Raw genomic sequence first — 23,812 nt, 5'->3', positions numbered from 1 at the left:
ACTGCTTGATGTTCCATGTTTCTCATTCCTACACATTAGGCCACATTTTCTACAACCCATTCTAAGCCAGCTACTTTGGGCCCTTTCAATACAACATATTCTTGCCCTTTTATATACTTGTTTGTTTGATCCTGAAGACAAATATTAGGGCTGTATTTAAATATATGTGATGTGATATGATGTCATTAAGTCTGAGGTACCCTTTGGGGAGATACATGAGCCTCAATACTCTTTATTTTCATGCTTATTGAAATATTAAATTGTCTTTTACCAATAACTTCTCAGTTGCCAGGTAGAGGGTTTCATGAATGAAGTTATTCATTAACCATAAATTGAAACCACTTCTCATTAGTAGTTGCTTTTCTTAAAATTTCTTCTGGAAAAAAATAATAGCTAACTTATAAAGCCATTTTAGATTTATACAAATTGCTTTTTTATATATAGTAGATCATTTAATCCTCACAATGATACTGTGAGGTAAACAGTACAGATATTTTTTAACCTCTCTGCTTTATAGGAGTCCAAGGCCCAAAGGAGCAAAGTGGGTGGTCATTCATGGTCACATATCTATTAAATTTCAGAGGCAACGTTAGGATAGAGATTCTTCAGTACTCTTCCCATCACACTTCGCTGCCTCACATTACTAAAAAGTAAATGTAACCAATCTATTTTCAGAAATGCAATCTTCTTGCCTTTTAGAGTTAATCATTAACTCCTTTGTTTTAACTAGAATATCCTTTCTCTTTTTCCTTTTTTCCCTCAAAGTAATTCAACAAGCATTTATTCAGAGCCTTCTGTTTCTGCAAGTGTGTACAGATCCCTGAGCCCTGTGCCAGGTGTGAGAAATGAAACACAGTCTAGATAAGACATGGTTCCCACCCTGTAGGAAGACACCATCTAGGCAGGAAACGGGGCATGAACAGAGAGATCTCTAATACATGAAAGTATATAATAACTGCACTGAAGATATGTTCAAATGTGCTTTCTGAGTTCTGGGAGGAAAGTGCCTGATAAAATCAGTAACTGCCTGGGTTGTTACTGATAAGAGGGATCAAAGAGGGTTTATGGAGGACATCATATTTAGGTTCGGTTTTAAAGGATGGAGGGTGGAGAAATTCAATAGATAAAAGAGGAGGGAAGAAGTTCCAAACCTAGGGAATAAATTGAGCCAAAATATCGAAACAGGAATGAAGGCAGTGTGTGGCATCAGAGAATAGACCATTTTGTCAGGTATGGAGAGGACTTTGGATAGAGCACAATAAAATTGTTTTAAGCTATGGTGATGAAGTCCTTGGTATAAGTCAGTGTCAGTAAGAAAATTCCCACTACCAATACAGACACCTACTGCTCTTCAACTTGTTTCAGGCCTTCCACAATTTCTCCTGATATCACGAGAACAAAAGTAAAGCACTTAGGCTATCCACCTAGCATCCACTGCCCTCTTACTGTGACTGTGGGCAACTCATTTAACCTCTGCTTACCTCAGTTTCCTTATCTCTCAAATAAAGATAATAATATACCTATCTCCCAGGTTTGTTATGAGGATCAAATGAGATAATAATTGTAAAGCACTTAGCACAGTGCTCAGCACATAGAAAATACTACATAAATGTTAACCATTATCATCACACATTTCCTTGATGGAACCCCTTAGTTTTACTCTTCTTTTCAGCTACACAGCAGTCATACATCATAACCTGATTACACTCACACTGTGCCTCCCCATTGCTCTTTCCATGATAAACATGTTGAATTCTTCAGAGATTGTTTGGCTCTGTGTTTTATAGATATAAAGTGATACTAGCAGAATCAAAATTATTAAAAATATGATCCTTTACTTCCAAGAGAAGATCTAGGAGAGCCTTTAAAGAATCTTAGCAATTTCTCAAACATCATGTAATTTGTCCTTGTCCTCCCCTGATCAAATTTTGGCACAGTTCGGTATCTGTCTGTACCACCTGTCCCAGATATAAATACTGAAAGACAGGCTCTATAGGGTATCCAATCAAATGTAGGTCAACATTTTGGCAATTGATATTCTTCATTTACTTACTCTATCCTAAATAGATTGTCAGGTCAGTCTTTTGAGTGGTTCTAGATCTATTCTACAAGGCTCTATAATGTTCTGGTGCTCAGTACAACCAGTGCAATGATATCCGCACACAGAAATATATAGAGGACTTCACCATCCACAGAGAATCCCTTCTCAAACTGGACTTGGTTTCTAATAATACATAACAAAGGAGTCATTTCCCCATTTTATGACTTACTTGACTTGTTATCATGGGCCTTTGAACACTGTTATTTCTCTTATATCTTTCCAGGAATCTTCAATGATTTTGACATATGGATGAAAGAAGTATTATCAAAAGTGTCTTTAAAGTAGCATATTACTCTACTAAAGCACATGCTTTTTAATAATCAATAAACTAGCAAAATTAGTATTATAAGATACTGCATCATTCAGTCAATTGTAAAAGGGTAACCATGTGGTTCATAGATGAATATTGCTTGCCATAGTTTTCTTGTTCTCTCTTAATACCTTCAGCAAAGATGCCATCATTTCACATACAAATGAGTCTCATAAACATTTCATAAAGATGTGAGAGGAGTCTGGTATATAGCTCAGTAGTATTTAATATTCTCTTAGTCACTTTTTCAGTATTAATAAAGCCTGAGATCTTTTCCATCTTTTAGCATCTTCCCTCCCTTCAGATACTTTGTGATCTGATTTCTCCAAATATTCACAATGTATTGTCTCCACCACAAATCTCTTTCTATACATTTGGACTAATTCATATACTTTCCTCCCTAATTGTTCACTTTATTGGTATTTCATTCCATAAACACATAAATATTGTAATAACTGAGTCCAAGTGTGTTGGCCTCATTGCCCTTGATTGTAAACAGTTTATTATAAAAATATTTGTGGAACTTTTCCATTTATCTTTTCCATTGTTGTCCTCTGTCCATGCCCTTGGAATGACTTAGGAGGGAGCATGGGATTGTAGAAAGAACAAAGTCTCTGAATTTAGGGGAAGAGAATTCAATTCTCACTTCTAATGGTTACAATTATATGACCATGGACCAGTCACAATCTCCCCAGCTTCTGATTTCTCATATGTAAAATGAGGTGGCTGAATTAAATGGTCTCAAAGATTCTCTATGCTTTATAAGATGATATTGTTCAAAATCATCCACCCTCATCTTTTTAACATTTTACAAAGAATTTCTGTTTTAAAATGTCATTTCCTCTGGCTGCCATCTTTTTCTGGTTGGCAAACAATTAGAGCATTTACTAAGGTACTTTTTAAGATCTTTTGTTTTTATTATTGCAATAGATATGTGGCAGTTAATATGAACTAACCTTGAGATTTCCCCGATCTAAGGAATTCCTAGGAGAGGGAGATCCTTCTAACAATGTACTCATCACTTTCTCTGAAACTTACTATAGTAATAGTTGTATTGAGTTCTGAAAGATTAAATGATTTGTCCTTGCTCACATGACCTATACAAGTCAGGCTTCAAGGCCAGTGCTCCATCCACTATGGCTTCCTCAAATGATTTCTATCAGTTAGACTATATAAAATTATTATAATCAATGTTGACATCATTTCTGTTGTGTAATACCCATTTTTTTAATTCTCAATTGCTTGTTTAAATAGTTGATTGAGTTATTTCAATTGTATCTCATATATTTTTCTCATTATTATTCTTTCTTCTGACTTTTTGCTAATTTTCATCTTTGCTCTGACAAGTCAATGATTTGACTATACAGAGACAGATGATTCAAGGATGACTCCCACATGAATAGCAAGTCTTTTTCCTGTCTGTTAAAATATAATCAATATCATTTTAGTGATGTTATTTGTTTTTTATAGAGGCTACCAATTATCTTCTAAAAACATCTGTGATAGATGTGTGACTTTTCTGCAATCTATAAGTTACTGGCCTCTCTCATTTCTTCTTCCTGAACCATGTTCTCTGTTCTATTTTGAATCATCCCAACCTATTCCCACTTTTGCAATGAAGTTACCCAAATGTCAAAGGGTACTTAGCATAACTGCTCCAATATGAGATGGTCAAAAGGCAGAGTCAAGATGGATGAGTATCAGTAAGTAGAATAGCCTAGCTTCCCCAACAAACCTCTAATAGAAAGATCTTAAAAACATACCAGTCTGAATTCTTATTAGGAAATCCAAGAAAAAAAGATATAATGAATCATTTTTCTAGCTCAGGACAGCTAAGGGAGACAGCAAGGTCTGGGCTCAGTAGAGATAAGGTCTGGCTAGGACTTTATCATGTGTACCAACACCCTAGTGACTGAAAAAGAATTAACCCTGGGCACCAAGGCAGGGAAGTGCCTAGGCAAGAAGAGAGCTCAGATGAACAAGCACAGGATGCAGGAATGAGTGCCATCTGGAAGTTAGTTTTCCCAATAGCCACTTGTTAGAAGGAGAAGGGGAGGAACATGCAAATGAGAGTGGGGAAGAGGAATAGTCATTAGTGGGTCTTAGCTGTGAAGTAAGGAAGTAATAAGTTTGGAGATAGACAAATATTCCATTAAATAATGTTGCTTGTTATCTTTGGGTGTTGGATAAAACAAATTATGTCAGCTCCTTGTTTTAAGCTTTCCAGGGGTTACAAATGAATCCTCCTTCCATTTAGTTTCAACTTCCTTCTTTGTTGTTTTATCCTTCTTCTTCTAATTTAATTTATAGTCATGATGTCAAGATTATTTATGATTCAATTCCTCTAGCAATGTGTCCACTCTTTAGTCAGTGAACAAAGATCTCATATTTTGAGCACTGATATCCAAGTAAAAGTTTATAGATGATCTAAAAATTGATTCTTAGAACTCTCTGCCCTTTTTCTGCCACTGTCCCTCCAGAAGAGGAAGAGGTTCTCAAACAAATGAGGTTCAAGTTATATTTCTCATGGCAATCCATAAAAAAGAAGATTTTTACATTGGATCTCTTCTCTGCTGGCAGGGGTCACATTCCTAGAAGTTGTCTCAATTGACTTTTTAGAAGGTGTGTCTGAAGTGTTTTAAGGAAGCCCATCGTTCCAAGCCAATTTAAAATCAACCTTCAATTCCATCAGACATGACTGCTTGACTGAAGACTTATGCATCTCTAATAAAGAACTAGTAGACATGCTCTAGTTTCAGTCGAGCTTGGCTCACAAATGAAGTTTCTTACATTTTGATAATTTGATATCTTGCCTCTGTTATCTACCTATTATATTCCGTGGTTACAGCAATTGGACTGGGGGAATATTAATTGATCATGGGTGTGCTGATCAACTCTACCTCTTCCAACTAAATTAATATTTTACATCATATATTTTGAGTATATAGTACATGTGTATGTATAGGTACATATGAAAATATATTTGTCTATATATATACACACACATAGATATGATTATTATTCCCCTCTAATACAGTGAAAAATTCTTGAGGATGGAGACTTTTTCTTTCTATCTTCAGAGCCTATGCATGGTGCTGTAAGTGGGCACTTAAAATGCTTGTTGAATGAATGAATAAAACATTTCTATGCATAAGGAAAGTTCTTTAGGTAGCAATGTGAATAAAGGCCTACTCACTCACTGTGATATCTGGATTTTTGAAGGTTTTACCAGCAGTTTAAAATTTGGCAGGTTCTATCATGCAGCAAAGGTTTTAATTAAGGTCCCAGCAATGGACCATGTCTAATTTCTGAGCATCAGACTGGCTAAAATCCAGAGAGGCTCATCACTACTAGGTTGGCCACAAGAATTCATGAAATGAAGAAAAATACAAATTGGCCCTTTGTCCTTTATGGCCTTTATGGCCTCCATCTATTTCTGCATTGATAGAGGGAGAGTGAAAGAAAAAAAACCTTAAAGGCAGGAAGAATCACCTGGTTTCAGAGCTCTGTATAAATATTAACTTAATTGTAATACTCTAAATATGAGATCATTATCTAGTGACTAATGAGTGTGCATCAGTATTAACACTCCCACTATAAAAATAAAATAATAATAAAAGTAAGTTGCAGAAAAATGAAAGGATGGTTCACAGATTCTCCTTGGAGAGGCAAATAGAAGAATAGGCTTTATTGTGCAACTAAAGGCAATGAGAAACATCATTTCATGGAACATTTGGACATCTTATATTACAATACTCATGAAAAGCATTTGCAAAAGACCACTATAAAGATAACGGCAGCTTATGGCCCAACAGCTGCTGTAGAGGATTCAGAGGTTAAAAAAATACAAAGTCAACTTCCGGTCAAGATGGCAGCTTAGAGAAAGCTAAAGTTCAGATCTCCGGAAACCCATCCCAACCGATCTCAAACTATAAGCTCCTAAGGCGCCGAAATTCAAAACGATCAACAGCATAGACCCTGGGAATCCTCCTCCTGGACCTGGACCTGGATCAAAAGGTATGGCCCCCCTCAAAAGCCAGAACCCGAGATCACTCGGACCTAAGGGGTAGGAGTGCAGAGTCCAAGGCTCCGGGAAGCCGCAGCCCCGCCCCCCTCAATGAGCAGGATCCTGAAACAACAGCAACCCTCAGGGCGTGCAAGACAGCCTCACCAGCTGGATCCTGCTATCCAAGTCTCAGTGAAAGTCACTGCCCTCGGAGCTCCAGGAAGCCTGGGCCCCATCCCCAAAAGAAAGCAGGGTCCTTTGAAACAACAGCAACCCTGAGGGCCCACAAAACAGCCTCACGGCCAGCTATTCTGAAGGCAACTTCAGGAAAGCAACCAGACCCAGTCCAGTCGAGGGGGCACCTTAGCAGCAGGGAAACAGAGAGAGCCGGAGGAGAGTGTGGCCCCCTGGCCCAACCCTTCCATTCCAGTTCCAGGGAAAGTCATTGCCTTAAGGCATACTCAGTTTAACCCAGGGAAAGCTCATAGAATGGACAATCTGCCCAGGACTAAAGCCTCTGAACACCAGACAGAGATAAGAAAAGCTAATCCTCCACATTCAGAGATGGCAAACTCCACAGAAGCCCCCAAATCCCAAGAAAAATAAGAAGAAAGGGGCGACTTTGGACACATTCTACGGAGCCAAAATACAAAATACAGAGGAGATAGAAGACGATACACAAGAAAATGCCCCGAAACCTTCCAAAGGAAATGGAAACTCTCCACAAACCCATGAAGAGTTTGAATCAGAAATGACCAAAAAGATGGAAGCCTTCTGGGAGGAAAAGTGGGAAATAATGCAAAAGAAATTCACGCATCTACAAAACCGGTGTGACCAAACTGAAAAGGAAAACCAGACTTTAAAGGCCAGAATCAGGCAACTGGAAGACAACGATCTTATAAAAGAATTAATAAAGCAAAGCCAAAATACCAAGAAATTAGAAGAGAACATAAAATATCTCACCAACAAGGTGACAGATCTGGAAAATAGAGGGAGAAGAGATAATTTAAGAATAATTGGACTTCCAAAAAGCCAGTAATAAACACCAAACTCGACATTGTGATACAAGATATAATCAAAGAAAATTGCCCAGAGATTCTAGAACAAGGGGGTAATACAGCCACTGACAGAGCTCACAGAACACCTTCTACACTAAACCCCCAAAAGACAACTCCCAGGAATGTAATTGCCAAATTCCAAAGCTATCAAACAAAAGAAAAAATCCTACAGGGAGCCAGAAAAAGACAATTTAGATATAAAGGAATGCCAATCAGGGTCACACAAGACCTTGCAAGTTCTACTCTGAATGATCGTAAGGCATAGAACATGATCTTCAGAAAGGCAAGAGAGCTGGGTCTTCAACCAGCTGGGTCAGCTACCCAGCAAAACTGACTATATACTTCCAAGGGAAAATATGAGCATTCAACAAAATAGAAGATTTCTAACTTGTTGCAAAGAAAAGACCAGAGCTCTGTGGAAAGTTTGATACCGAAAAACAAAGAGCAAGGAATACCTGAAAAGGTAAATATTAAGGAAAGGGGAAAGGAGAAAAATGTTATCTTCTTCCTTTATTCAAACTCTCTTCTATAAGGACTACATTTCTATCAATCTATGTATACTAACATGTGGGGAAAATGTAATGTATAAATAGGGGGTAAAGAAAGACCAAATAGAATAATCTTTCTCACACAAAGATTCACATGGGAAGGGGAGGGGAAGAAAACTCCTATAAGAAGGAGAGGAAGAGAGTGTTTTTTACTTAAACCTTAATCTCAGGGAAATCAACTCTGAGAGGGAAAAACATCCAGATCCATTGGGATCTTGAATTATATCTTACCCAACAAGGGTAGGGAGAAGGGAAAACCAAGGGGGGGAGGGGGAGAGGGAAAACAAAAAGGGAGGGAAAGAGAGGGGGGGAGAGAGAACAAAAAGGGAGGGACTAAAAAGGGAAACATCAAGGGAGGGGACAAGGGGGACTGATTCAAAGTAAATCACTGGACTAAAAGGTAGAGCTAAAGAAGAAAAGGTTAGAATTAGGGAAGGATATCAAAATGCCAGGGAGTCCACAAATGACAATCATAACGTTGAACGTGAATGGGATGAACTCACCCATAAAACGTAGACAAATAGCAGAATGGATTAGAATCCAAAACCCTACCATATGCTGTCTTCAAGAAACACACATGAGGCGGGTTGACACCCACAAGGTCAGAATTAGAGGATGGAGTAAGACCTTCTGGGCCTCAAGTAACAGAAAGAAGGCAGGAGTGGTAATCATGATATCTGATAAAGCCAAAGCAAAAATAGACCTGATCAAAAGGGATAGGGAAGGTAATTATATTTTGTTAAAAGGGACTTTAAACAATGAGGAAATAACATTAATCAACATGTATGCACCAAATAATATAGCACCCAAATTTCTAATGGAGAAACTAGGAGAACTGAAGGAAGAAATAGACAGTAAAACCATATTAGTGGGAGACTTAAACCAACCATTATCAAATTTAGATAAATCAAATAAAAAAATAAACAAGAAAGAGGTAAAAGAAGTGAATGAAATCTTAGAAAAAATTAGAATTAATAGACATATGGAGAAAAATAAATAGGGATAAAAAGGAATACACATTCTTCTCAGCACCACATGGCACATTCACAAAAATTGACCATACATTAGGTCACAAAAACATAGCACACAAATGCAGAAAAGCAGGAATAATGAATGCAGCCTTCTCAGATCACAAGGCAATAAAAATAATGTTCAGTAATGGTACATGGAAAACCAAATCTAAAACCAATTGGAAATTAAACAATATGATACTCCAAAATCGTTTAGTTAAAGAAGAAATCATAGAAACAATTAATAATTTCATCGAGGAAAATGACAATGGCGAGACATCCTTTCAAACCTTTTGGGATGCAGCCAAAGCGGTAATCAGAGGTAAATTCATATCCCTGAATGCTTATATTAACAAACTAGGGAGAGTAGAGATCAATCAATTGGAAATGCAAATGAAAAAACTCAAAAGCGATCAAATTAAAACCCCCAACCTCCTAAAAATTAAGGGAGAAATTAATAAAATTGAAAGTGATAGAACTATTGATTTAATAAATAAGACTAGAAGCTGGTACTTTGAAAAAACAAACAAAATAGACAAAGTACTGGTCAATCTAATTAAAAAAAGGAAGGAAGAAAAGCAAATTAACAGCATTAAAGATGAAAAGGGGGACATCACCTCCGATGAAGAGGAAATTAAGGCAATCATTAGAAATTACTTTGCTCAATTATATGACAATAAATACACCAATTTAGGGGATATGGATGAATATATACAAAAATACAAACTGCCTAGACTAACAGAAGAGGAAATAGAATTCTTAAATAATCCCATATCAGAAAATGAAATCCAACAAGCCATCAAAGAACTTCCTAAGAAAAAATCCCCAGGGCCTGATGGATTCACCAGTGAATTCTATCAAACATTCAGAGAACAGTTAATCCCAATACTATACAAACTATTTGACATAATAAGCAAAGAGGGAGTTCTACCAAACTCCTTTTACGACACAAACATGGATTCCAAAACCAGGCAGGTCAAAAACAGAGAAAGAAAACTATAGACGAATCTCCCTAATGAATATAGATGCAAAAATCTTAAATAGGATACTAGCAAAAAGACTCCAGCAAGGGACCAGAAGGATCATTCACCATGATCAAGTAGGATTTATACCAGGGATGCAGGGCTGGTTCAATATTAGGAAAACCATCCACATAATTGATCACATCAACAAGCAAACCAGCAAGAACCACATGATTATCTCAATAGACGCAGAAAAGGCATTTGATAAAATACAACACCCATTCCTATTAAAAACACTAGAAAGCATAGGAATAGAAGGATCATTCCTAAAAATAATAAACAGTATATATCTAAAACCATCAGCTAATATCATCTGCAATGGGGATAAACTAGACGCCTTCCCAATAAGATCAGGAGTGAAACAAGGATGCCCATTATCACCTCTACTATTTGACATTGTACTAGAAACACTAGCAGTAGCAATTAGAGAAGAAAAAGAAATTGAAGGCATCAAAATAGGCAAGGAGGAGACCAAGTTATCACTCTTTGCAGATGACATGATGGTCTACTCAAAGAATCCTAGAGATCCAACCAAAAAGCTAATTGAAATAATCAACAACTTTAGCAAAGTTGCAGGATACAAAATAAACCCACATAAATCATCAGCTTTTCTATATATCTCCAACACAGCTCAGCAGCAAGAACTAGAAAGAGAAATCCCATTCAAAATCACCTTAGACAAAATAAAATACCTAGGAATCTACCTCCCAAGACAAACACAGGAACTATATGAACACAACTACAAAACACTCTCCACACAACTAAAACTAGACTTGAGCAATTGGAAAAACATTAACTGCTCATCGATAGGACGAGCCAATATAATAAAAATGACCATCCTACCCAAATTTATTTATCTATTTAGTGCCATACCCATTGAACTACCAAAATACTTCTTCACTGATTTAGAAAAAACCATAACAAAGTTCATTTGGAAGAACAAAAGATCAAGGATATCCAGGGAAATAATGAAAAAAAAAAACACATATGATGGGGGCCTTGCAGTCCCTGACTTTAAACTATATTACAAAGCAGCAGTCATCAAAACAATTTGGTACTGGCTAAGAAACAGAAAGGAAGATCAGTGGAATAGACTGGGGGAAAAGCGACCTCAGCAAGACAGTATACGATAAACCCAAAGATCCCAGCTTTTGGGACAAAAATCCACTATTCGATAAAAACTGTTGGAAAAATTGGAAGACAGTGTGGGAGAGACTAGGAATAGATCAACACCTCACACCCTACACCAAGATAAATTCAAAATGGGTGAGTGACTTAAACATAAAGAAGGAAACCATAAGTAAATTGGGTAAACACAGAATAGTATACATGTCAGACCTTTGGGAGGGGAAAGACTTTAAAACCAAGCAAGACATAGAAAGAATCACAAAATGTAAAATAAATAATTTTGACTACATCAAATTAAAAAGCTTTTGCACAAACAAAACCAATGTAACTAAAATCAGAAGGGAAATAACAAACTGGGAAAAAATCTTCATAGAAACCTCTGACAAAGGTTTAATTACTCAAATTTATAAAGAGCTAAATCAACTGTACAAAAAATCAAGCCATTCTCCAATTGATAAATGGGCAAGGGACATGGATAGGCAGTTCTCAGATAAAGAAATCAAAACTATTAATAAGCACATGAAGAAGTGTTCTAAATCTCTTATAATCAGAGAGATGCAAATAAAAACAACTCTGAGGTATCACCTCACACCTAGCAGATTGGCTAACATAACAGCAAAGGAAAGTAATGAATGCTGGAGGGGATGTGGCAAAGTAGGGACATTAATTCATTGCTGGTGGAGTTGTGAACTGATCCAACCATTCTGGAGGGCAATTTGGAACAATGCCCAAAGGGCGACAAAAGAATATCTACCCTTTGATCCAGCCATAGCACTGCTGGGTCTGTACCCCAAAGAGATAATGGACAAAAAGACTTGTACAAAAATATTCATGGCTGCGCTCTTTGTGGTGCCCAAAAACTGGAAAACGAGGGGATGCCCATCAATTGGGGAATGGCTGAGCAAATTGTGGTATATGTTGGTGATGGAATACTATGGTGCAAAAAGGAATAATAAAGTGGAGGAATTCCATGGAGACTGGAACGACCTCCAGGAAGTGATGCAGAGCGAGAGGAGCAGAACCAGGAGAACATCGTACACAGAGACTAATACACTGTGGTATAATCGAACGTAATGCACTTCTCCATTAGTGGCAGTGTAATGTCCCTGAACAATTTGCAGGGATCTAGGAGAAAAAAACACCATTCATAAGCAAAGGATAAACTATGGGAGTAGAAACACCGAGGAAAAGCAACTGCCTCAATACAGCGGTTGAGGGGACATGAAAGAGGAGAGACTCTAAATGAACACTCTAATGCAAATATTATCAACATAGCAATGGGTTCAAATCAAGAAAACATGTAATGCCCAGTGGATTTACGCATCAGCTATGGGGGGTGGGGGGGAGGAAAAGAAAATGATCTATGTCTTTAATGAATAATGCTTGGAAATGATCAAATAAAATATTTAAAAAAATTCGAAGTCAATAAGACCCTTCAAATGATATATAAATATATATCCATATATGTATACATATGCATAGATACATAGATACAAGTATATCTATGTATACATATATATATATATATATATATATATATATATATAGCAGCCTCAATGCAAAGGGGAATAGTAAGTAGGACTACATATATACATATGTGTGTCTTCTGTAAACACATACATACATATAGTAAAACATAACGAATAAGAAAATAGATGCCAACAAGTCTTATTGACTATACAGAAGCCTTATGTCTTTCCATCATGAATATTTTCTTCCCAAAGGCAGCCAAAATATGTTAGACATAGTGGGAGCCAAGTAACAGCACCAAAGATGAAACTGAGAGTATTTTAACAGATAAGAAATTAATTATGCAGGAGGCATTTCTGTAAATAGTCAGACCACCAACTTTCCAAGCAAAATTCAAAGTCAATGCCATTTTACAAAGGAATAAAAATAAGAAGTCCTGGGCTACAATTGAGGCAACTTTAACCTGACCCCTTTAAACAAACTTTAGTATTAAAAATGAGAAACGAATAAAAGATTACATACCAACATATACTATCACCATTTATTAAGGAAATGGAAGCAATGTAAATTATTTGCCCTAATGAGGTGGCCAAAAGAACTTAGAAACTAGATTCAAGTCTCTCTCTAATTCAAACTCCACTCAGACATCCAAGTGACTTTTCTATAGTGTAAATCAGAACAGGTCACCTCCCCGACTTCGTAAACTTCAGAAAGCTCTAAATATGTTGTCTATTATTATTGTTATTATTATTATTATGTGGACTTAGTTATGTCTCACATTACTCCCCAGGATTTTGTCAGCCACCTTGCTACTAAAGGCATATCCTGTGTACTACTCTGCTCCACCTCAAACTTTCACTTTAGCTTTCCAATTCAGGACCATAAAAAAATAATACTGCCATTGTAACTGAAAAGTCTATACAAATCTGCCCTTCAATGGCTGTACTCAAATGAGGTAACTTTCCAAACTAAAACTCTTCTCATGGCCACCATTCTCCTCTATGTATTGCCTCTTCCTATGTAAAATTTAAGTTCCTTGAAGGCAGAAGTCATCTTCATTTTTGTATTTCCATCCACAATGCTTAGCACAATGTTTAGCATATAATGAATATAATATTTTTCATTCATTTCATTCATATCTTTATGAAGGAGGTTGTTGGAGGTTAATGATTAGAATAGTGATGGGAAAATTATTTTACAGAAATCTTGAGTCTAATTGCACAGAGAACACTGAAGAATGAGAATGAAAGAACAGCAAAGAAATACAAAAGTGGACTATAAATATTTTTTTGTAAAATCTTTTTTCTCCATCCATGGAAGAAGAGCTCCCACATTTGGATTCAAGCAACCGAGTCCTGAATGTGATACATGGAGAAGTAGAAGTGTTATTAAAGAAAATAAAAATAGTCAAAGAAGCTAGAATAAACCAAGTGTACCTAAAAGAGATCCATGGTAAAGGTGATGCATGGTTCAGATCAATACACAAGGTATATAAAAAAGGGAAAACAGCAAAGGCTTAGAAAAAAGTCTAGAATATATCATTAAGTAAAAGAGGTGACCAACAAATATAAATATATGCTTACCCTTCTGCCTATTTTCATATATATATGATATATATAAGATTCCTATATATAATATAAGATACTGCTATCTATGTTTATTGTTGGCTGGATGAAAAAACACACTTGATGGGGTAAAGTAAAATGCCACCTTCATGGCCCTCCTCCAACAGAGTGCCTCCCATAAAAATGGAAGAATCATGTGAGATCCCTCGAACACTAAAACAGCATGAGTAACTTCAACCCTTTGAAGAGAAAGCTAGGAGATAATAAGGCATATTCACACCAAAAGTCTTTACAACTTTCATAGAGCATGTCAGAGAGACCCTAAGAAAGGTGATATTCTCCAGATATTTCTTTTTGAAAACAATCATGTGCCAATTGCTTTGAAATCTTTCTCTCTTGCTTTTCTTCCACTCAATCCACCAAAAACACACAGGGATATGAGACTTGACAGAAGTACTTCCCTTACCAGTTATCTCCACTTTGCGTCTCCCCTTACCTCTAGGCCTCCCAGACCACATCTGTCCTGCCAGCATATCCTAAAATTCTCTCTTGACTTACCTTTTGCCCTATGGTTTGTCCTCCAGACAACCAGGAAGTGCCATGTGATCTACTAATGTACTTCAGTGAATGAAAGAACGAAAAGACATTTGTTAAGTATTTACTATGTGCCAAGCTCTATGCTAGGGATATAAATCCTCCTGAAGATATAAACATAAAAGTAAAAATAATCTCTGTCCATAAGGACATTAAGTTCTAATAGAGGGAACAATATAAACTGGAGAATATTGGCTGAAGAAGAACTATGGGCCAGAAAATTATAAGAAGAATAAGGTGGGCCATAATAGGAAAAGCCCTATAGGACCAATGGCAGAGAAGACTTGATAATGGCTCAGGGTTCCACAAGTGGACAATGGGTATAGCAAAGTGATTGGTAAGGGGACTGTGGACAAAGAGAAGGGAAAGAAGGTGAATAATGGCTAAAGATTTCCTAAAATAGTGTTCTGGAAAAGCCAGTTTACCTAAAGAGAAAGAATGAATCCAGTAGAGAAGCTATTTCATGTATGGTCTCTGGAGTGAGTTGCAAAGAGGATGAAGGGGAGGTGGCAAGAGAGGAATGAAAGATGTACCATCCAGGCATTATCATCTGCCTCTGCCAACATGTCTTAGGAATTTCATGACTTTTTATCTTCCTTGCTGCTGAAATCTTATATAAGTTCTCTACAGTGTGGCAAGAACTGCCTCATTTTTGAAAAATGGTATCCCCACCTAGGTAGCACTGTGGATAGAAAGCTGGGCTCAGAGTTGGGAAGAATTATCTTTCTGAGTTCAAATATAACCTCAGACACTAGCTGTGTCACCCTAAGCAAATAGTTGGACATAATTGAAATGACTGAACAACAACAAATAGTAAAAATTAGTCAATTATGTTACAAATATATTTTTTCTCTATGACAACATGTATGGGAATGCTTAAAACATAGATTTTTTCAGCAGTTCAAAACTATTATGCTCACACACATAATTTTTTGTTCATTCAGTGATTACATTAAACTCTGCTTCTGAATATGTATGATGCATTCTTGCAGTTTCTCAACCTGTCATCAAGTTATTTCTAAACCACCACAAGGGTCCAACATTTAGGTGTAAACCAATTTCTAATAGATAGTTAGATGCATGCACATATCCCAATTTGTGTTCTATACACTGCTACAGAGTATTTCCCTAATTCCCTTCTATTACACAGCAATCATACTTCAACAAATGGGTAAAGATAAGATCAAGATGCTATGAATCTTTCCATTCTTTCAGCCTAAATTTCAGGTGGGTAAGCACATTATAAGCCATCTTGAAACCATCATGAACTACCACAAAAACTGTGCAGAAACAAACTTCATATTTTCTCTCATTCCAGTATTAAAGCTGTTTTCCAGTTTAAACTTATCATTCACTTGTGTTATTATTCTTCTATTTGGCAAAGTTTCAAATAAACTGATTAGCAACACTGATCAGTCATTCAGTAGGGTTTACTTAAAAGTATAGCCAGTATTCTAGTGAGTGAAGAAAGTCATGTATGAAGAGGTTCTTTGCTAATAAAAGTTAGGTTGACAAATTAAACACTGTCAAAATGAAGCAATATATGTAAAAGAAATTTATAGTACATTTATAATTTAATTTAGCACTTGTCTTAGCCAAAAAAATAATATGTATTGTAAATAACTATTCATTTTCACTGATTATTAGGTGCATAGAAATTTTTAAAAATGATTTACATCTCTTTATAAGAGCTTATAGAATTCTCCTGACATTTTCTATCACATATTTGTATGAATGAGCATTTTCTGTTTATTCTTGTTTTAAATCAAATTTAATAAACTCTGTTGGTTTATCTATTTATGATGGAGGTCTTTGAGCTTTTTCCCATTTGATATCTTGGTAACTTTTGTATCCTTTTCCTATTAGTTCCCTTATTGAACAGTTTCTGAGTCCTTCTCCTTTGATGGTAGCTTCCCCAAAGTCTAGATCTCAAAGCATCTCAGCCCCCTCTCATGCTTGGCAACTCATAGTTCAACAGGCTAGGTCTCTACCTCCTATGATTTTGGGGAAATAAGGGCAGAACTAGCCTCAGTGAAATTCTGGGCTCTTTCCTTCAAGTTTAATAGAGCACTACACAGCTCCATTCATGTGGTGTCTGGTCCTTTTCTCTCTATTTCTGAGTTCCCTGGCCCAGAGTTCACATTACTAACAATTCTAGTTCTATCACATCCAGGGAAGATTTCTTTAATTTAGAGTTTGAATCTACTGGCATTGAGAGAAGGTGCTAAGGGCTGGGGACAGAGGGCAGTCAGGTTGTGAGGTTGAACTTTATTACAAAGTTAAATATTTGACTGCCCCATTCCCTGTGTTTTTCCACACTCCTAAAAAGCTCAATTATAAGATGAAATATACTCACAGTACCAGCTATTACGACCTCAACAAATTTCTACAGTTTGGACCTTGAATCTTTATGACACTGGAAAGAGGGAGGCTAAAACTGAAGATATGGAATTGAATTTTGTTGCAAGTTCATGGCTTGGGTAGCTAGCATAGCCTAGTTGGTGTGGTGAGTTGAAAGGAGGAAAGCTGAGTGAAAGTGAGTTAGGTGGGGTAGAGCCAGAAAGGCAGCTTAGTAGCAGCAAAAGCATGAACCACTCTGAGAATCCTTCTAAACCAACATTAAAATGGCACCTCAAAAATGACTGAAGCCACAAAATAAAGTCTTATTATTTTATGATAAGCATCCCCCAAGTTGTAGCTTACTTCATTCAAATGATATTTATATTCAACAAAATTTAAAAAGAAATTCAGTATAAAGTTTTGCATATAATGGTAAATATACAAAGTCTTTGGATCACTTATCTTTATCCAAACTGAAAGTCTCACATAAAATATTTACATTTATTTTATAACTGGAATTCTAATTTTTTTTAATTTAGAATTTTCACAGACTGCAACCCCTACAGCATACCATGAGATAACAGGGCAGGAAGCACCATTTCCTTTAGCCTCTACACCTTCAGCTTTTGCTGCTAGCTGGGGAAGATCTGACCTCAGGACTCATTAATACTCCATTAGCCTAATCTAGTCAATCAGCAGAGCAGAGAAGAAGCCACTTCATGACAGAATAGCCCAAACCCATAGATCCTGCAAATAAATAGAGGACCAAGATTACAGCCAATGATAGGGAGGAAGAAAGAAAAAAATATGAGTAAAAAACAGAAAATGAGAAAAGAAATAACAAATGACAGTTTCTATCCAAGTAATAAACAAAGAGCAAATGAATCGGGGGGGATCCAGAAATACCAAACAAAAATGCAGAAATTCCAGTGAATTGGACACAGGATTTGGAAGAACTTAAAACACAATTTAAAAAATCACTAAGAGAGGCTGAAGGCAATTGGGAAAAGAACTTAAAAAGCAAAATAAGTCATCAGGAAACAGAGACATATGAACTAAAACAAGAAAAGAGTTTCTTGAAAGTCAGAATTGAACAGCTTTAAAACAAGACAAAGAAGGTGAAGGATGACCTACCAAAAAAAAACAGACCAGAAGGAGAAGGATGACCAAAAATCAAGGCATAAAATTCAATCTTTAAAAATTAGAATCCAACAACTAGAAGCAAATGACTCACAAGGCAGCAAGACTCTATAAAATAAAATTAAAAGAATGAAAAACTGAGGAAAATATAAAACACCTCACTGACAAAAAGACAGAACTGGAAAATAGATCCAGGAGAGATAATTTAAGAAGTATTGGTCTTACCAGAGGATCATGAAAAAATAAAAAGTCTGGACATGATTCTATAGGAAATTATCCAAGAAAATTGCCCCAAATTTCTCCAAAAAAGAGGGGAAAATAGAGATTGAAAGAATCCAAAGATCACCTCCTGAATTTAATTTCAGATTGACAATGCCCAGGAACAATATAGCCAATTTTGAGAACTATCAGACCAAGGAAAAAATATTACAAGCTGCTAAGAAGAAGTCATTCAGATATCATAAAACTAGATCATAAAAACATTGCAAGCAAATGTAGGAAAACAGAAATTATAAATGCAATTTTTCAGACCATAGTACAATAAAAATCATAATTAATAAGGGCTATTGGAAAGATAGATTTAAAACTAATTGGAAACTAAATAATCTAATTCTTCAAAATTGGTTGGTAAAAGAACAAATCAAAGAAAAATTTACTGATTTCATTGAAGAGAACAACAATAAGAAAACAACTTATAAAAATCTATGGGATGCAACCAAAGCATCACTCGGGGAAATTTATATCCCTTGGTACATATATCCACAAATTAGAGAGGGAAGAGGTCAATGGATTGGGCATGCAACTTAAAAAGCTAGAAAGAGAACAAAATAAAGATCTCTAAATAAATACTAAATTGGAAAACATAAAAATCAAAGGAGATATTAATAAAATTGAAAGTAAAAGAACTACTGAACTAATAAATAAGACTAGGAGGTAGTACTTAAAAACAAATAAAATAGATAAAGTACAGGTTAAACTAATAAATAAAAGAAGAAAACCAAATTAACACTATCAAAGATAAAAAGGGAGACCTCACAACTAATGAAGAGAAAATTAAAGTAATCATTAAAAACTATTATGCCCTATTACAGGGCAATAAATATGACAATGTGAAATGGACAAATATTTACAAAAATAGAAATTGCTATTAACAGAAGAGGAAATAGAGTACTTAAGTAATCCCATCTAAGAAAAAGTAATTGAACAAGCCATCAAGGAACTCCCTAAGGAAAAATCCCCAGGGCCTGATGGATTCACAAATGAATTCTATCAAACATTTAAAGAACAATTAACTCCAATACTATACAAACTATTTGACAAAATAAGCAAAGATGGAGTTTTACCAAGTTCCTTTTATGATAGAAATATGGTTCTGATTCCAAACCAGGCAGGCTATAAACATAGAAAGAAAACTACAGACCAATATCCTTAATGAATATAGATGGAAAAATCTTAAATACAATACTACCAAAAAGACTCCAATAAGTCATCATGAGGGTGACACATGATCAGGTGGGATTCATACCTGGAATGCAAGAATAGTTTAATATTAGGAAAGCTATCCTCATTATTGACCATCTCAACAACCAAACCAACAGAAATCATATAATTATCTCAATAGATGCAGAAAAAGCCTTTGATAAAATACAACACCCATTCCTATTGAAAACACTACAAAGTATAGGAATAGAAGGACCTTTCCTAAAAATAATAAACAGCATATATCTAAAACCATCAGCAAACATCATCTGCAATGGGGATAAACTAGAAGCCTTCCCAATAAGATCAGAAGTGAAACAAGGATGCCTATTATCACCTCTATTATTTAACATTCTACTAGAAACGCTAGCATTAACAATTAGAAAAGAAAAAGAAATTGAAAGGATTAAAGTATTAAATGAGAAGACTAAACTATCATTCTTTGCAGATGATATGATGGTCTACTTAAAGCATCCTAGAGAATCAACTAAGAAGCTAGAGAAAATAATCAACAACTTTAGCAAAGTTACAGGATACAAAACAAACCCACATCAGTCATCAGCATTTCTATATATTTCCAACACAACTCAGCAGCAAAACTTAGAAAGAGAAACTTCATTTAAAATCACTTTAGGCAATATAAAATATTTAGGAATCTATTTACCAAGACAAACATAGGAACCATATGAACAAAATTACAAAACACTTCCCACACAATAAAAACTAGATCTAAATAATTGGAAAAACATTAATTGTTAATAGGTGGGATGAGCTAATAAAATAAAAATGACAATTCTACCCAAATTAATTTACTTATTTAGTGTCATACCTATCCAACTACCAAAAAGCTTTTTACCAAATTGGAAAAAAATTATAACAAAGTTCATTTGAAAAAACAAAAGATCAAGGCTATAAAGGGAACTAATGAAAAAAAGTAAAGGATGTGGGCCTAGCAGTACCGGACCTTAAACTATACTATAAATCAGTGGTCATCAAAGCAATATGGTAAGAGACGGAAGGAAGGATCAATAAAATAGACTTGGGGTAAATGACCTCAGTAAGATAGTGTATGATAAACCCAAAGATACTAGCTTTTAGGACAAAAACCCAATTTGAAAAAGCTTCTAGGAAAATTAGAAAAGAGTATGGGAGAGATTAGGTATAGATCAACATCTCACACCCTACACCAAGATAAATTCAGAATGGGTGAATGACTTAAATATAAAGAAGGAAAACTATAAGTAAATTAGGTGAACACAGAATAGTATACCTGTCAGATCTATGGAAAAGGAAAGACTTTAAGACCATGCAAGAGATTGTAAAGATAAAATTTAATTCTCCATTGAATATGAAGATTAAATTGTAATCCCTACCCATTTTTAGATCTAATCACCAAAACTGTAAACATCCCACTTAATCATTAAATGATAGGTCTATGATCCACTTGTGCAATAGTGGGTGATGAATCAGAATCAACTGACTGCCTCCTGGGCAGTCCTAAAGCAGGGCTTCAACTGTAATTGGTAGACAAAGAATTAGGGGAAAGCACAGGAAGTGATACAAGAGAAAGTGTCTTTAAAAGGGACTGACAACTTCCTCACTGAATTCTACTGGGAGTTCTACTTGGAGTGGAGACTAGTGAAGAATCTGCTGACTATACCTGAGAACCTGTTCCTGGTGCGACTATTCTAAAATCTCTTCCTTTGAACTGACATGTGGTGAGTGAAAAGTGGAACCTTAACTGCTGGATTTTCTGGAAAAAAAACTAACCTCTGGAGAGACTTACCTCTTGAAAGAGACTTCCCCAGGTCTTCAGCTTGGTAGAGGCCTAAGGACTAACTCTTCCTGCCCAGCTTGAACCAGAGACAAAGAGTAATTATTTAGTGCTTAAGCTAGATATCTTACCCTATCTTCTCTCTGATTTTCTTACTTCGCTCTTTCTACATTTTGCATATAAACTGTAAATAAACCTCTTTGAAATTAAATCAAATTCCTGGTGACCACACTCTTAAATAATCCAGTCCAACCCTTTAAAAAATAGTCCCTTTTGGAGGCAGAGTCAATATGGTGGCTTAGAGGCAGCAAAAGTTCAGACCTCCACACACCCTTACTCAACAATCAAAAACATAATGCTTTAAGGGTACTGAAAACCAAATCTAACAACAGGACAGAACTAGGGGACACTCTCCCTGGAATCAACTTAAAAAGTACACCCCCCATAAAACCCTGAATGCTAGAACACGTGGGTTTAAGGGGGAGGAAAAAGGAAGGTCTCAGGACCCCTCCCCCACCTACAGTGCTGAGATGGAATCTCTGGGCAGGCAAGGGCCAGGAGAGGAGAGAGGTCAATTAATTGGGTGTGCAAATTAAAAAAAACTAGAACGTGAACAAATTAAAAATCCTCAGATGAAAAATAAATTAGAGATCCTGAAAATTAAAGGAGAAATTAATAAAATTGAAAGTGAAAGAACTATTGATTTAAAAATAAGACTAGAAGCCGGTACCCTGAAAAAATAAAATGGACAAAGTACTGGTCAATCTAATTAAAAAAGGAAAGAAATAAACCAAATTGAAAGTATACAAGATGAAAAGGGAGACCTCACCTCTAATGAAGAGGAAATGAAGGCAATCATTAAAATCTATTATGCCCAATTATATGGTAACAAATATGGCAATCTAGGTGATATGGATGAATATTTACAAAAATTTAAATTTCCTAGACTAAAAGAGGAAGAAATAGATTGCCTAAACAACCACATATCAGAAAAATAAATTGAACAAGCCATCAAAGAACTCCCTAAGAAAAAATCCCCAGGGCCTGATGGATTTACAAATGAATTCTATCAAACATTCAAAGAACAACTAATCTCAATACTATACAAACTATTTGACAGAATAAACAAAGAGGGAGTTCCACCAAATTCAATTTACAACACAAATATGTTACTGATCCCAAAACTAGGCAGGTCAAAAACAGAGAAAGAAAACTATAGACCAATCTCCTTAATGAATATAGATGCGAAAATCTTAAATAGGATACTAGCAAAAAGACTCCATCAAGTCATCACAAGGGTTATTCACTATGACCAGGTAGGATTCATATCAGGAATGCAAGGATGGTTCAATATTAGGAAACCATCCACATAACTGATCATATTAACGAGCATATCAACAAAAATCACATGATTATCTCAATAGATTCAGAAAAAGCATTTGATAAAATACAACACCCATTCCTATTGAAAACACTACAAAGTATAGGAATAGTAGGATCTTTCCTAAAAATAATAAACAGTATATATCTAAAACCATCAGCAAACATCATCTGCAATGGGGATAAACTAGAAGCCTTCCCAATAAGATCAGGAGTCAAACAAGGATGCCCATTATCACCTATTATTTAAAATTGTACTAGAAACACTAGCAATAGCAATTAGAGAAGAAAAAGAAATTGAAGCTATTAAAATTGGCAATGAGGAGACCAAGTTATCACTCTTTGCAGATGACATGATGGTCTACTTAAAGAATCCTAGAGATTCAACCAAAAAGCTAATCGAAATAATCAACAACTTTAGCAAAGTTGCAGGATATAAAATAAAGCTGCATAAGTCATCAGCATTTCTGTATATCTACAACCCATTTCAGCAGCAAAAATTAGAAAGAGAAATTCCATTTAAAATCCCCCTAAATGATATAAAATACTTAGGAATCTATCTGCCGAGACAAACACAGGAACTATATGAATACAACTACAAAACACTCTCCACACAATTAAAACTAGATCTAAACAATTGGGAAAACATTGATTGCTCATAGGTAGGAAGAGCTAACATAATAAAAATGACAATCCTGCCCAAATTAATTTACTTATTTAGTGCCATACCTATTGAACTACCAAAAAACTTTTTTACTGAATTAGAAAAAAAACATAACAAAGTTCATTTGGAAGAACAAAAGATCAAGGATATCCAGGGAAATCATGAAAAAAAATGCAAAGGAAGGAGGACTTGCAGTCCCAGATCTCAAACTATACTATAAAGC

Source organism: Monodelphis domestica, chromosome X (genome assembly GCF_027887165.1).
Source record: "Monodelphis domestica isolate mMonDom1 chromosome X, mMonDom1.pri, whole genome shotgun sequence".
NCBI classification, from domain to species: Eukaryota; Metazoa; Chordata; class Mammalia; order Didelphimorphia; family Didelphidae; genus Monodelphis; species Monodelphis domestica.
The sequence above is the reverse complement of the archived record's forward strand: the minus strand, read 5'-3'. Positions refer to the sequence as shown.